Here is a 13,666-nt window from a genome sequence, read left to right on the forward strand (position 1 = left end):
CCTTGGGCACCGTCCCTGACTGGGGGCCTCCCCTTGCAGAGCCCACACTCTTCCCCAGCTTCTCTGAGGCCAAGCTGGGACCTTTAGGGAGAGAAACGGGGTATGGCTACTTCAGACTCAGGACACTTTCAGAGTCTGGCCCCTGGAAAGTCGCTTCGCCTCTTTAGGTCCCTAACGAGTTCTCTGCGCTCAGGGCTGCCCACCTTCCTGTTGGTTCCATAAGAAGGCCTGATGACAGAGCCCCCATCACAGCACAGTAAGGCTGGATCTCTAAAGCTCTCTAGACCAGCACTGTCCAATAGAGCTTTCTACAATGGTAGAAGTGTTCTGTGCCTCTGCTGCTCAATGTGGTAGCCACTAGCCACAGCTGGGTAGTGAAAGTGGATAGTGTAATAAGAAATTGACTTTTTTTATTAATTCATATTTAAATGAAAATAGCCACATGTGGCTAGTGGCTATCATAGTGAACAGCACACCTCTGGACCAACGCTTGCCCATCCCCTGGCCACAGTACATGGAGAAAACTGAGATCTAGGGAGAGGAAAAAATTTGCTCAAGGTCACAGAGCAAGAGCATGGTGAAGGCAAAACTAGAACCTATTTCCTCCACCATCTCGTCCCAACTCTCCACAGCACCCGCTGCCCTTCCCACAGATGCTCTGCTTTTCCCATCATGCTCAGCACTGTCACCTGAGTGTCTTGCTGCCCCCCTACCCATGCTGCTCCTGGGGCAGGGTATCAGGCCACCTCTGAAGGGACCTCCTTCTCCCAGGTGCTGGCCTGTCTCTTGGCCCCCTGGCAAAGCAGCCTCAATGAATGTCCCTGAGGTCACCTGGGGAAGTCATCCATCAGAGGGGAAGTGCTCCAGGCACAGAGCTCTTCATTGTAGGGTTATTTATAATAGCAAGATGTTTGAAGCTGCCTAAACATCCCACAATAGAGATGACAAAGTGCATCATGACAACTCTGCTCGATGGAATATTACACAGCCATTAAAAATGATGAACACCGAGCTAGACAGCAACCCACAGCAATGTTTACCTATCAATACTGAGCAAGAAAACTGAGGAAATGGATGAGGTGGGAGTTGCGTTGCCGTGGTGTACAGAGCTCCATGTTCACTGAGCCCACTCACACCTGTTACCCCTGGACACACTGCAGCATCGTGGGGTCCAAATTACGTGACCATTCTACAGATGGAGGAGCTGAGGCTTAAAGAGGCCACACACCTACCCCTGGGTACACGGGGAGCAAAGGCAGAGTTAGGGCTTGAACTTCTGACTGCTGGCTTCAAGGACAGTTGCTACTGCTGGCTCTCTGTGCCAGGACGGTGGCCTTATGGGAGCACTTTCCTTTTTAGTTACTTACTCATCTGATTTAATGAACACACACTAAGGGCCAGGCACTTTCCCAAGTGCTTAATAAATGCTGACTCATGCACTCTGTACAACAACCGTAAGAGGGAGCAATTATGAGACTCTCATGTTTTGGATAAGGAAACTGAGGCACAGAGAGATAAAGTAACTTGCTTGAGCTCCAGGGTCACTTCTGCATCCCACACGTTCTGCAAAGTTCTGCTCACAGGAAAAGGGTGAGGTGCAGGGAGGGGGCAGTTGCTGCCTTGGGGCGGTGGAAACACGGGTATGTGTGTGTGTGTGTGTGTGTGTGTGTGTGTGTGTGTGTGTTCCCTCTTTAATTTCATGGAAATTCTTTTTGTAGCAATTGAAAGAAAAAAAGTTGAAGAACTAAAATAAATGTGTCAAAGTTTTTTAGAAAACAAAAACAAGCACACACAAAAATAAAAATGTATCCAATTGAAGCTACCGATGCATCTAAGGCGCCTCGAATGTGACAGTAATGCAGCTCCCAGCAGCAAGGCTCACATCTCCAGGCTTTTCTGCCAATTTCCTGCCTTGGACCACTCCCTACCTGGGTGAGAGTACCTCAGAGGGCAGGAAAGCAGCTATGCGTGGAGGTGGACTTCAGTAAACACCCCACCCACCTCGGCACAGCACAGCCACTGGCAAGGGCTGACCTCAAGAGGCCATGGCATCCAGACCTCAGGCAGCCCCAGGCAGCCCCATTCCACAGGCAGAGCGACTGAGGCCCAAATGCTGAAAGACGTCTCCAGAGGTCACACTGCTACTGAACAGGGAAACACGTGTGCACACATGCATGTGCGTGCATATGACCCACACGTACGTGTGTGTGTCTCCCATGCATGCTGTGCTTCAGGCCTAAGGACCCCCCAAGCCTAACATTAAAAAGGTGATTCCCAGCTCACACACGCACGTGCACACCCATTACATTATTAGCTGCCACTATATCCATGATTATATAATCTGCTATTTCTCCTTTACATGTTTCCGTGTTATTTTTCATTCTGTAACCAAATAGTTATTGAGCACTTACTATATGCCAGGTGTATTACAGGTTCTAGGGATTCCGTGGGATACAAGACAGACAAATTTGATGCTCTCATGGGGACAGGGTTACATATGGTAAGCAAATGAATAAACAAGATAATTCCAGAACGTGGTAAGCGCAGTTAAGATCATCAAGCCTGGCACTGCGAGACAGAGTGCCTGGGCTGGAGCTAGGGGTTACTGCAGCCGGGGGATCGGCAGGGCCTTCGGCAGAGGTCACGTCTGAATTGACACTACCGGTAGGAAATCAGTCACACCCAGAGCAGGGGGCGCAGACAGAGCACAGGCGGGAAGAAATCCAGGTGTCTGCGGAGCAGCAGGCAGGCCGGGTGCCTGGAATGAGGTGGGCAGGGATGGGGGCAACTGCGGGAAATGGGAAACGGGGCTGCAGAGGGACTGGGCCCCAGGGGCGGAGGTAAGGGCTTCGGATTTCACCCCGAGTGTGATGAAAAGTCACTGGGGGTGCTTAACAGGGACAGGCTATGATATTTTCTTAATCATGAAATTCTGGGGCTGCTGAGTGGAGCCTGCACTGAGGGGGAGCAGGCGAGGGAACAAGGCACGAGTGTGTAGCTGTCCCAGGACAAGGAGACCAGGCTCAGCCAGGGGGAAGCAGGAACTAGCCAGATTCAGCGTGTAAGATGGGGCAGAAGCCGTGGCAGGTGGCTGGTGAGCTGGATGTGAGGGTGGGGTAAGAACAAGACATCAAGAATGACTCCCAGATCTTCCACCCCAGACATACACTGCTTTTACCACAGACGCCCCCAAATCAAACATAACTACTAAAAACATCACAGCAGATGAGCCACCCATGAAGACTGTCACTCACACCCCCAATTAGTTTCACATCCCCTGCATCTTTCTCCCCAAGCCCCTGTTCTGTTCCCTGGCCCAGTGTGCAGTGTGTGGGGAGGGGCAGGGATGAGGTACCACCCTCAGGCTGACAGGAGACAGTTCTGGCAGGATGGGAGTGGGCGGAGGGGCTTGCTCAGAGCAGGGTCCCAGGATGTGCTGGCTGAAGAGCATGCTGGCTGACCTGTGACAACTTACAGGAGGAAGCATGGGTGCTGCGTGGCGGACAGCATCTGGGAAAGCGTAAGTTTGAGAGGAAGAACATCCAGGGTTTGAGCCCCCCCAGCTCTGCCCCTTGCTGTCAGGGACCCCGGGTAAGTTATTTCACTTCCCAAGGCTTCATTCCCTCATCTGTAGGATGGCAAACACAGCCCTCCCCCACAGCTGTGATGAAAAATCAATGAAATATGTCAAGAACCGGCACTCATTGACATCCTTCCCCTTTTGTTTTAAGAAGGCTGTAAAAGCCAATTTGGGCTTAGACTATTGAGTTTCACATCCATTCTGATAGACCTTCTACAGGTGCTGCCCAGAACACCAGGAAAGACAGCAGCACAGTTGAGGAGCTCAGAGCCACGTGCCCTCTCCTGGCCGCTCCACTCAGCAAGGCTCTCAGGACATCCTTGTGATGAGACAGACAGCTGGGCTGCGCAGCTCAGTGGTTAGCTAGATAGCCACTGGGCGGGTCAGACTGGCCCCAGGGTGGATTCTCACGTAGGCAGGGCTGGTCCTTGGCCTTGCCAACAATGTTTTTGGCAGAGACTAGGATGGAATCTTGAAGGTAGGTCCAGCCTGGAAGGGATCAATGGGGGGGGGGGGGGGGGGGTAGGGTCCCCTGTACAAAGCCCTCCACTTGCCCTAGAAATGAGCCAAAGTGGACAAGAGAGAGTTAGTAGAACATGGGTGAGTCCTGAAGTAGTTCCCAGAGCCAGCAGCTCAGAGTGGCTAGGGAGCCTGGTGGCCGGGAGGCCTGAGGGCTGGGTGAGCCAGCTACTCCAGCTCTGCAGATGGTACAGCAGCTCCCGGCAGCCATGCCCAGTCATTGATGTATCTGTCCAGAGGTCTTTGATAAAGTGAGGTCCACTCACAGGGGCCTTGTCAGAAAGAGGTGGGCCTGGAACCCATGTCCCCTGGGGACTTCAGGTCCCTGACAAAGACACTTGGCATTTATGGGCCCAGAGAGCAGAGCTAGGCCCAGTGAGAAAAGACTTCAGGGAGACAAATCTGTTCAGCAAGGGGAGTAGTGAGCTCCCAGTTTCTGGGGGTGTGCAAGCAGAGGTCCAGGGACCATGTATGTTGGGTTGGGGCTTGCACTAAATGGGAAGGGAGGTTGCTTTCAGCTGTGAGTTTCTTTAATTTTATCAACATATGAATCACGGCTAGATTGTGTAGATCAAAGCAGGTATTACCAAGAATGAAGGGAAGGCAAAATAATGCCCAGAATGATTATTATTATTATTCCTACATTACAGATCACAGAACACTCCCATCTATTCTCTAACTGGATCTTCTGCCCAACCAATGAGGCAGATAGGGCAAACTGAAACCCCATTTACCAATGAGAAAACTGAGGCCCAGAGCGGGAATGGGACCAGCCCAAGGTCCCACAGCACATCAGCCTCAGATTCTCTATGGCCTCAGACCTAGGGGCCTTCCCCTCCTGCACCTGGGGATGCAGTCCCAGCCCAGGAGGCTTCTCCTCCCATGTTATGTGGACCCTGCTCCTCCAGCCTCTCCTTCCGCTGTCAGTCTTGCCACCTTCTCTCAGGTGGATTCCTTCACACCAGACACTAAGCTATGCCCAGGAAATGAACTCAAGGAGAAGGGCCCCTCCCGCTCAGCCCGTCCTTCCCCTCACACCTCCACAGGCAGCTGTGACCAGCGGGACCCAGAGCCCACCTTGCCAAGCACCCCTCCTGACCACCTTTCCCTTTCCTGGCCAGAGGGGCACAGAGAGGGCATCTGGGCAGGAGAGGTGAGAGCGTCGGGAGCTGGTGTCTCCCCGAGGCAGGGCAGCATGCTCCTGTGAGCCGAGTGGCAGCACCTCGCTTTACAGGTGAAGGAATGAAGGCTCAGAGAGATTAAGAAACTTGCCCCGATTCAAAATGTTAAATCGAACAGAAAGAGCTTGTAAGCCCTGGAGCTCACATTTGAACCCAGGACTCGATTCCCCAAGCTCCCTGCAGCCTGAGCAGAAGTGCAGGCAGCTCAAATAGGCAGCCTGGGGACCACAGGAAGTGGGGCGGGGAGAGGGGAGGGAACAGGGATGAGAAGGCAAGAAAACACAAGACAGAGCAGCAGAAACAGACGGGCTGACAAGTGGACCCTGCGAGGGCCAGGAGGCAGCTCCGGAAGCTGCCCTCATGATCAATGAAAGACCACCAAATGCCACCTCTGCTACCATCTGCCCAGCCTCTACCTGCCTGTGCCTAGTTAGAAGGTCCAGCTGTCCAGCTGCCCACCACACCCACCAGCCCCACGTGGCTGAGCCAGCTTTGGGGCCAGCCGGCTGTTCCCATGCCCCCTGGCAGCGAGCACAATCGGCCCAGAGCATGCAGGCTTTAAGCAGCAGCCACTAAACTGAATATTTAAGAAGAAAAATATTTTTTTTTAAGAGAGAGAAAGGGAGGGAGGAAGAGCCCATGAAAGAGTGGAAGGGGAGGAGGGAGGGAGAAACCTACCCCAGCGCCTCAGTCAAGGTCGCAGGCATGGGTGCGAGGCAGGCTCAGGCAAGCCTTTAATCCCGAAGTTCAGGCCGTGGAAACTAAATGCTTGCAGCCAAGTGCATTACTGCCCCAAATGATCTGTCGGCTTCTATAAGGCTAAATATCTCTGTATAATGGGGAAATTATCCTCTGAAAAGGCAATGGCCGGCCTCTCCACGGAGGGGGCACAAGGCACAAAAGTCTCATCGTGAGGGCTCTCCCACGGGAGGAGGGAATAGGACCCACTCGGAAACCACCCCTCATCCTTCCACACCCCCTCGTTGAAAGTCACCATCAGCAGCTGTTTGATGCGTGGCCAACCTCCCCCTTGCTCCCTCCTCTTAGGAGCCTGAAAAGATGCCAGACCTGGTGCTGAGGCCTGACAACGCCTTGGGGACAGAAGGTGACCCTGGGTGATTCCCTAAGCCTCTCTGAACCTCTGTTTCCCCATCTGTTAGGTGGAGTTGATGACAACCACCCGAGCACTGTGCCGTGGAAGGTAAAAGCTGGCCCAGCGCTACGCCCAGCAGAGTAGGCACCCAGAATAATTAATTCTGCTTGCGCTGCTCTGCCTACTGGTGAGGACCTTCTCCTTGTCGTCCCCTCCCCCTTGTCCTCACCGGCCCCCTCCACAGTACCACCACCTCCACCAGGAAACCCTCCCATGGGTATCTCCTACAGCAGAACCCCACCGTCCAGGCCCTCCCAGTCTCTGGTGGTTGCAGGTACTTCTGCCTCAGGGGTTCCCTCTGAACAGGACAGCATTTCTTCTCCAAGCCCCTCCCACACCCAGGACTGGGCACACAGGACCCTGCCCACATGTGCAGGCTCTCGGTGGCAGGGGCTGGCAGAAAACCAGGAGCAGGCATGGACTGGGTGCACTGAAGGGTAACATTCAGGGGACAGCTGTCAGCACCAGGGAAGAAGCCAGGCCAGGGAGCCGGAAGTCCCAGGACCTGAGTTTGTGAGAGCAGTGTGCCCAGAACATCTGCAAGGCTGCCAGGGACAAGGCAGGGCTGAGGCCAAGTCTGAGAGTGGAGGTGGGTTCCTGGCTCAGTGCTGAGACCCTGTAGGTGCTCAGGCCAGGACGGCACTGAGGGTTCAAGAGGGGCAGGGCTCACCTGAGGGGAGGGGAGTGGCGCAGGCCAAAGGCTGTAGCTGGGTAGGGAACACAGGGCAGCAAAGCTGAGGGCCAGGTGGGGAGGTTCTGCAGACCCTAGTCTCTGCCCCTCAGGACTCCTGTGCCACCGCTGGCCTGTGGTCAAGCCCTGGGACAGCTCAGGACTCCTCACTGCAGGCACAGCCATTGCTGCTGTGTGGCATGCGGCTGGGCCAGGGATGCCGTGCTGGGGCAATTCCAGGCCAGTGCCTAGCCCAGAGGGACACTCAGAAAATAAGGCTGCCCCAGGGTAGGCGGAGGCATGTCGTGCTGCCCACTCACCACTGGAGGCCCAAAGGTCCAGCACCGGGTCCCCACAGCCTCAGTGACTCATTCGGTCATTCAGTAGATGCTAACGCTTTCTGTGAACTAAAGGAAAAAAATGCCCAAGATTCTGCATCAGGGAGCTTACATCTAGTGGGATAAGTGGAGGATGGGGCAAAGGGAGATAGAGACAACCACTCAGGGATTGTGTGATAGGGGACCCCAAGATGCAGTGGGAACAGGGTGGGGGCATCCAATCCAGGCTTGGGGGTCAGGGAGGGCTTCCAGGGGAAGGGGTCTCTGAGAAAAGTCTCGACGGAAAAGCAGTTGGGTTTGAAAGCTCTGGGGAGGGGATAGGCAGAGGGGCTGCCTGTGCCAAGGCCCAGGGGCATGAACAGTGGGCTGGAGAGGGGGGCCTGGGTGCCCCACTGAGGGGTCTGCTGTAATCAGTCCTGGGAGCCTGAAGGCTTTAAGAGGGGAGTGACATGTCCCATTTGTGCTTCAGCTAAATCACCTGGTTGCCACCAGTGGAGGACAGGTTACACAGAAGATCAGAGGTGGGGAGCCAGTGAGGACTAAGGCAGCGGCCAGGGGAGGGCTGATGAGGCCTGAGGTGGGCACAGGGATGGAGAGGAGGGGACAGATGGAGGAGGCATCTGGGAGGCAGAGTCTGCAGTGAGGGTAGTGGCTGCAACACCACAGCAGCAACACCCCACCGAGCACCACGCGTGCTCGTGTCCAAACCACACTGCTAAACTTGGCAATGCCCTTAAACCCACCAGTTACTGCGACCTGCACAGGTGAGGCAGGCAGGCCAGGAAGCAGTTCATCAGTTCATTAATTAAACAGGAATTCGCAGAGTACCCACTCTGTTCCAGGCATTGTTCTGGCCCACTCAACAGAAGGGGAAACTGAGACCCAGAAGTGCTGCCCAATAAGTTCCACAGCCACATGGGGCTACACCGAGTGGCAGCCCACGCTGCTGTCAGTCTCTATTAGTGAAAGGTGGTGCAGGCTTCTGCAGTGGCCTAGAAGCTGCAGAAGTGACCGTGAATGGCCACTGGCTTGGGGGACCCAGAGATCCTCCAGGTGAGTGCAGAAGTCAGACAGAAGCTGTGGGCAGGGAGTGTCTGGCAACGGGGTTGGGTCATGGTGGGGGCAGGGAGCAGCCTGAAGGGACTGGAAGCCCCTTTTCCCCCTAGACAGGGGTAGGAAGCCAGAGAGACTGTGTGAGGTGGAAGGGCGTAGATCTCCCCCTGGGAAGGAGGGGCACACCTGAGGAGAGGAGGAAGCACGCAGGCAGGGCCAGGGGTGAGAGAGGTCAGGGTGGGCATAGCAGGAGGACCTGGAGCTGGACTGGGGCCCCTAAGGTGGCTGTAAGAGAGGGGTGCAGGGCTGAGCTAGGGGAGGGGCAGAGAGCTGGGAGCCCCGGCAGGGAAGAGCAGGCCCCGTGCCGAGCAGGTGCCCATGCAGGGGCCCCAGGCTGCCCTCCAGACTCCCACTGCCACTGATGGGAGCCTCCTGGGCCAGCTCTCCTCCTCGGGCTCCTCTCCAGCTCCCTGTCTGTAACGCAAGTCTCAGGGGCAGCCCCACCTCTCAGGTGGTCAGGCTGGGAAAGTGCTGCCCAGCACAGCACAGCACGTGCACACAGATGATTGTCCCCTGCCCCTCCCTTGTGGTGGGGCCTCTTAGAATCCAGTCCTCACAGCATCCCCAGTGCTCCTCCCGCCCCTGACTTTTGTTCTATTAACTTTTACTAACCTGAGTTTAACTGCTAACCAGCTGGTAGCGAAGTGAGGAGGTCAGAATTCTGCCCACTGGACCTGGTAGGGAAGGGGCTGCGAGGAAGGACATGGCAGAAACCCCAGGGAGCAGGCGTGAGGGTGCAGCAGAGGCCGAGGTCACCAGGGCTGGCAGCAGAGGCCCTGCTCTCACCACACACATTAGCACTGCTCCATAATTCAGCAGGCCAGCAGGGGAACCAGTGGACAGGAGTGAGGGCTGGGTGAGGGCAGCACGGGGAGGGTCCCTGGACAAATGGGTTTCCTAGGCCTAGGCCTCCTTGCAGCACCCACTCCACCCCAGATTCCGCCCCATGGTGTGCCAGACCATGACCAAGCTACAGCATCAGAAAGACACTGAAGTCAGTTAAAAAGGAGGAAGAGCCTGGGAGGCTTCACAGAGGTGGTGGCTTTTCAGGTACTCTGGCCTCACCTTGCTCTTCTGTGAAATGGGACCACACTCCTCCTCCTTCTCCTCTCCTTCCTCCTTTTATAACTGCTAACGCTAATGATAACATCTAAGCGCTGGGGGCACTTGCTCTGCGGTAGGCTCTGTGAGAACTCTTTGTTCCAGGACAGACTGAGGTGGAGCTGGGCCCAGCCTGCCTCTCCTAGGCTCCCTTCTGCTGGCCTGGCTAGTGGAGGGTTGATGGGGTCTGAGCCCTGGGCCAGCTGCAAGCAGGGTGGTGGGCGAGGTGGGTGTCGCCAGTGACCAGAGTCTGCAAGCTGCCCAGAGTTTCAGCATCACTCCAAGTGGCCACTCCTAAGCCTGGGTGAGTGTGTGGGGGGAGGAGGGGGAAACCTTTCAGATCCAGGTCAGAAGCACAAGGGCAGAGGTGGCGAAATGCCTATGCTGGCATCTCTGTTTGCCCTTCAGTGTTCTCAGTTTGAGACACTGGCGCTGAGTGTGGCCTTTACCTGCAGCTCGCCCCTCCCTCTCTTCCAAGGGCCAAGCCCCCCAGTGAGAGGCTGCAGGAGTTCTCAGGGGTGGAGGAGGCGGGACAAGAGGAAGAAGAGCAGTGGCTGCTGCCATGCATGTCCCCTGCACTGACACTGCACCACACGAGCGAGCACTGCTATTACTCTCAGGTGACGAGGCAACCAGCTCCAGGGCACGTGTCCCGTGCCAAAGTCACAGGTGGACATGGCTGAGCGGGGTTCACACCTAGAACTGTCCGATGGACAAGGAGATGCCAAGGGCTGACAGGGCTCCTGGGCTGAAGTGGGAGGGCAGATCAGGCACAATCAGCAGCCCTGGGGTTCTGGTCCCTCTTTTCCACTAACATACTATGTTTCTTGGCACAAATGTCTTCCCCTCTGGCCCTCAGTCGCCCCATCTGCAGCATGAGGTGTTCAGGGAGGCAGTGTGCCCTCTTCACACTACTTCCTGGAAGCAAAGGAGGAAAATCCCTGTAGAGGTGATGGCAGGGGTGCCGGAAAGGACTCTCCAAAGCTCCCAAATCCGGGACCATGATGACCAAATGCCTCCACTGGGGCTGCCAATTCCTTTACCCGCTAACAAAAGGCGAAGCCACCCCCGGGATTTATGAGGCCTGAAGACAGGCTCCCCCTGTTCCCAGCCGCTTGTGAGGGCAGGGCTAGCTTGCCTGCATGTCTTGGACCATGGAGGAGGGTCTCCTAGCCCATCCTCAGGCCCAGGTGGTCTACCCAGAGAGCTTCAGCCTGGGGAAAGCTGAACTTACAGCCTCCAATTTATTGGGTTGTCAGAAAAGTCATGACACATTTTTGCAACAAAAAACAAAAGATGGAAAGGAGACTAAGGTTCCATGGGGGGACTTGGGCAGGACGAGCACTGCTGAGGGCCCTGTGCCCAGGGAGGAATGCTGAGGGAGCCCAGAAAGGGGTAAAGGGCAAACAGCTGTTTCCTGGCCCTGCCTTACCTACCTGGCTGACAGAGAAAGGCACTTCACCTCTTTGAATTCCAGTTTCCCTTCTATAAAATGGGGGAAATGATACATGCAATATAGTGCCTGGTACGTGGCAAGTTCTGGAGGAACTATGGATATTATGACCAGGTTCCTGGCCATATCTGTGGCTTTTTACATAAAGCCCAGAGGGAGTGAAGTCAGACTTGAGCACTTGACTAACAGGCCCCATGGGGGAGATGAGCACTGAAAGTGAAGACGGAGTGAGGTCAGGCCCTAATTCTGCCCCAGACAACCAGGCTGGGACACGACCATGCTCACACACTTAGCCTTGTCCCTGGTCCACAATGAGCCACGACCCTGCTCACGCACTGAGCCCCACCCTGCTCACACTGACCCCCAGCCTGTTCACACACTGGGCCCCAACCCTGCTCACACACTGAGCCCCGACCCTGCTCACACGCTGAGCCCCGACCCTGTTCACACTGAGCCCCATACCTGCTCACACACTGAGCCCCGACCCTGCTCACACGCTGAGCCCCGATGCTGCTCACACTGAGCCCCGACCCTACTCACATGCTGAGACCCCACACTCTGCTCATACTGAGCCACCACTCTGCTCACACTGAGCCCTGTCCCTGCTCACACTGAGCCCCGCCCCTGCTCACACTAAACCCAGACTCTGCTGACACTGAGTTCTGTCTCTGGTCACACACTGAGCCCCCATCCTGCTCGCACACTGATCTATGACCCTGCTCACACNACACACTGAGCCCCGACCCTGCTCACACGCTGAGCCCCGATGCTGCTCACACTGAGCCCCGACCCTACTCACATGCTGAGCCCCCACACTCTGCTCATACTGAGCCACCACTCTGCTCACACTGAGCCCTGACCCTGCTCACACACTGAGCCACGACCCTGCTCACACTGAGCCCCAACCCTGCTCACACTGAGCCCTGTCCCTGCTCACACAATGACCTGTCCCTGCTCACACGCTGTGCCCTGTCCCTGCTCACACTGAATCCCAACCTGCTCACACTGAGCCCTGTCCCTGGTCACACAATGAGCCCCGACCCTGCTGACACGCTGAGCACCACCATGCTCACACATTGAGCCCCCATCCTGCTCAAACACTGAGCCCTGTTTTTGGTCACATGCTGAGCCATGATCTTGTTCACACACTGAACCCCACTCTGCTCACACATTGAGCCACGATCCTGCTTACACACAACCCTGATCCTGCTCACATATTGAACCACGATCCCGCTCACACACTGAGTCCGACCCTGTTCACACAGTGAGCCCCGACCCTGCTCACACTGAGCCCCGACCCTGCTCACACACTGAGCTCCGACCTTGCTCACACTGAGCCCCTACCCTACTCACACGCTGAGCCCCAACCCTGCTAACACGTTGAACCCCGACCTTGCTCACGCTAAGCCCCGACCCTGCTCATACACTGAGCTCCCACCCTGCTCACATGCTGAGCCCCGACCCTGTTCACACACTGAGCCCCGACCCTTCTCACGCAGAGCCCCGACCCTGTTCACACACTGAGCCCCGATCCTTCTCACACACTGAGCCCCGACCCTCCTCACACGCTGAGCCCCCACCCTGCTCACACGCTGAGCCACGACCTTGCTCACACACTGAGCCCGACTCTGCTCACACAGTGAGCCTTGATCCTGGTCACACACTAAGCCCTTTCCCTGGTTACACAATGAGCCCCAACCCTGCTGACACGCTGAGCGCCAACTCTCCTCACACATGAGCTCCCATACTGCTCAAACACTGAGCCCTGTTTTTGGTACATACTGAGCAATGATCTTGTTCACACACTGAACCCCACTTTGCTCACACACTGAGCCACAATCCTGCTCACACACAATTGTGACCCTGCTCAAATATTAAGCCCTGACCCTGCTCACACACTGAGCCCCGCCCCTGCTCTCACTAAACCCAGACTCTGCTGACACTGAGTTCTGTCTCTGGTCACACACTGAGCCCCCATCCTGCTCGCACACTGATCTATGACCCTGCTCACACTGAGCCCCGACTGTGCTCACTCTGAGCCCCCGACCTGCTCACACACTGAGCCATGACACACACTGAACCCTGTCCCTGGTCACACAGTGAGCCCCGGCCCTGCTCACACTGAACCCCAACTCTGTTCACACTGAGCTCTGCCTCTGGTCACACACTGAGCCCCATCCTGCTTGCACACTGAGCCCCGACCCTGCTCGCACACTGAGCCCTGACCCTGCTCATACTCAGCGCCGAGCCTGCGCTCACACTGAGCCCAGACCCTGCTCACAAGCTGAGCCCTGACACTGTTAACATGCTGAGCGCCCTGAACTGCTCACACTGAGCCCTGTCCCAGCTCACGCACTGGGCCCTGATCCTGGTCACACACTGAGCCCCATCCCTGAGCACACAATGAACCCTGACCCTACTCACACTGAACCCCAACTCTGCTCACACTGAGCTGTCTCTGGTCACACACAGCCCCCTTCCTGCTCGCACACTGAGCCCCAACCCTGCTCACATGCTGAGCCCCCATCCTACTCACACTGAGCCCCGACCCTACTCAC

General features: G+C 56.1%; 1 protein-coding gene across 5 annotated transcripts in view; it reads right to left on the reverse strand.

Moving 5' to 3' along the window:
* The window catches only part of LINGO1 (leucine rich repeat and Ig domain containing 1), a 199,354-nt gene that overhangs the window by 79,994 nt on the left and 105,694 nt on the right, over nucleotides 1-13,666 (reverse strand). The window lies entirely within an intron of this gene.

This window comes from Hipposideros armiger, unplaced genomic scaffold (assembly GCF_001890085.2).
Source record: "Hipposideros armiger isolate ML-2016 unplaced genomic scaffold, ASM189008v1 scaffold_628, whole genome shotgun sequence".
NCBI lineage: Eukaryota > Metazoa > Chordata > Mammalia > Chiroptera > Hipposideridae > Hipposideros > Hipposideros armiger.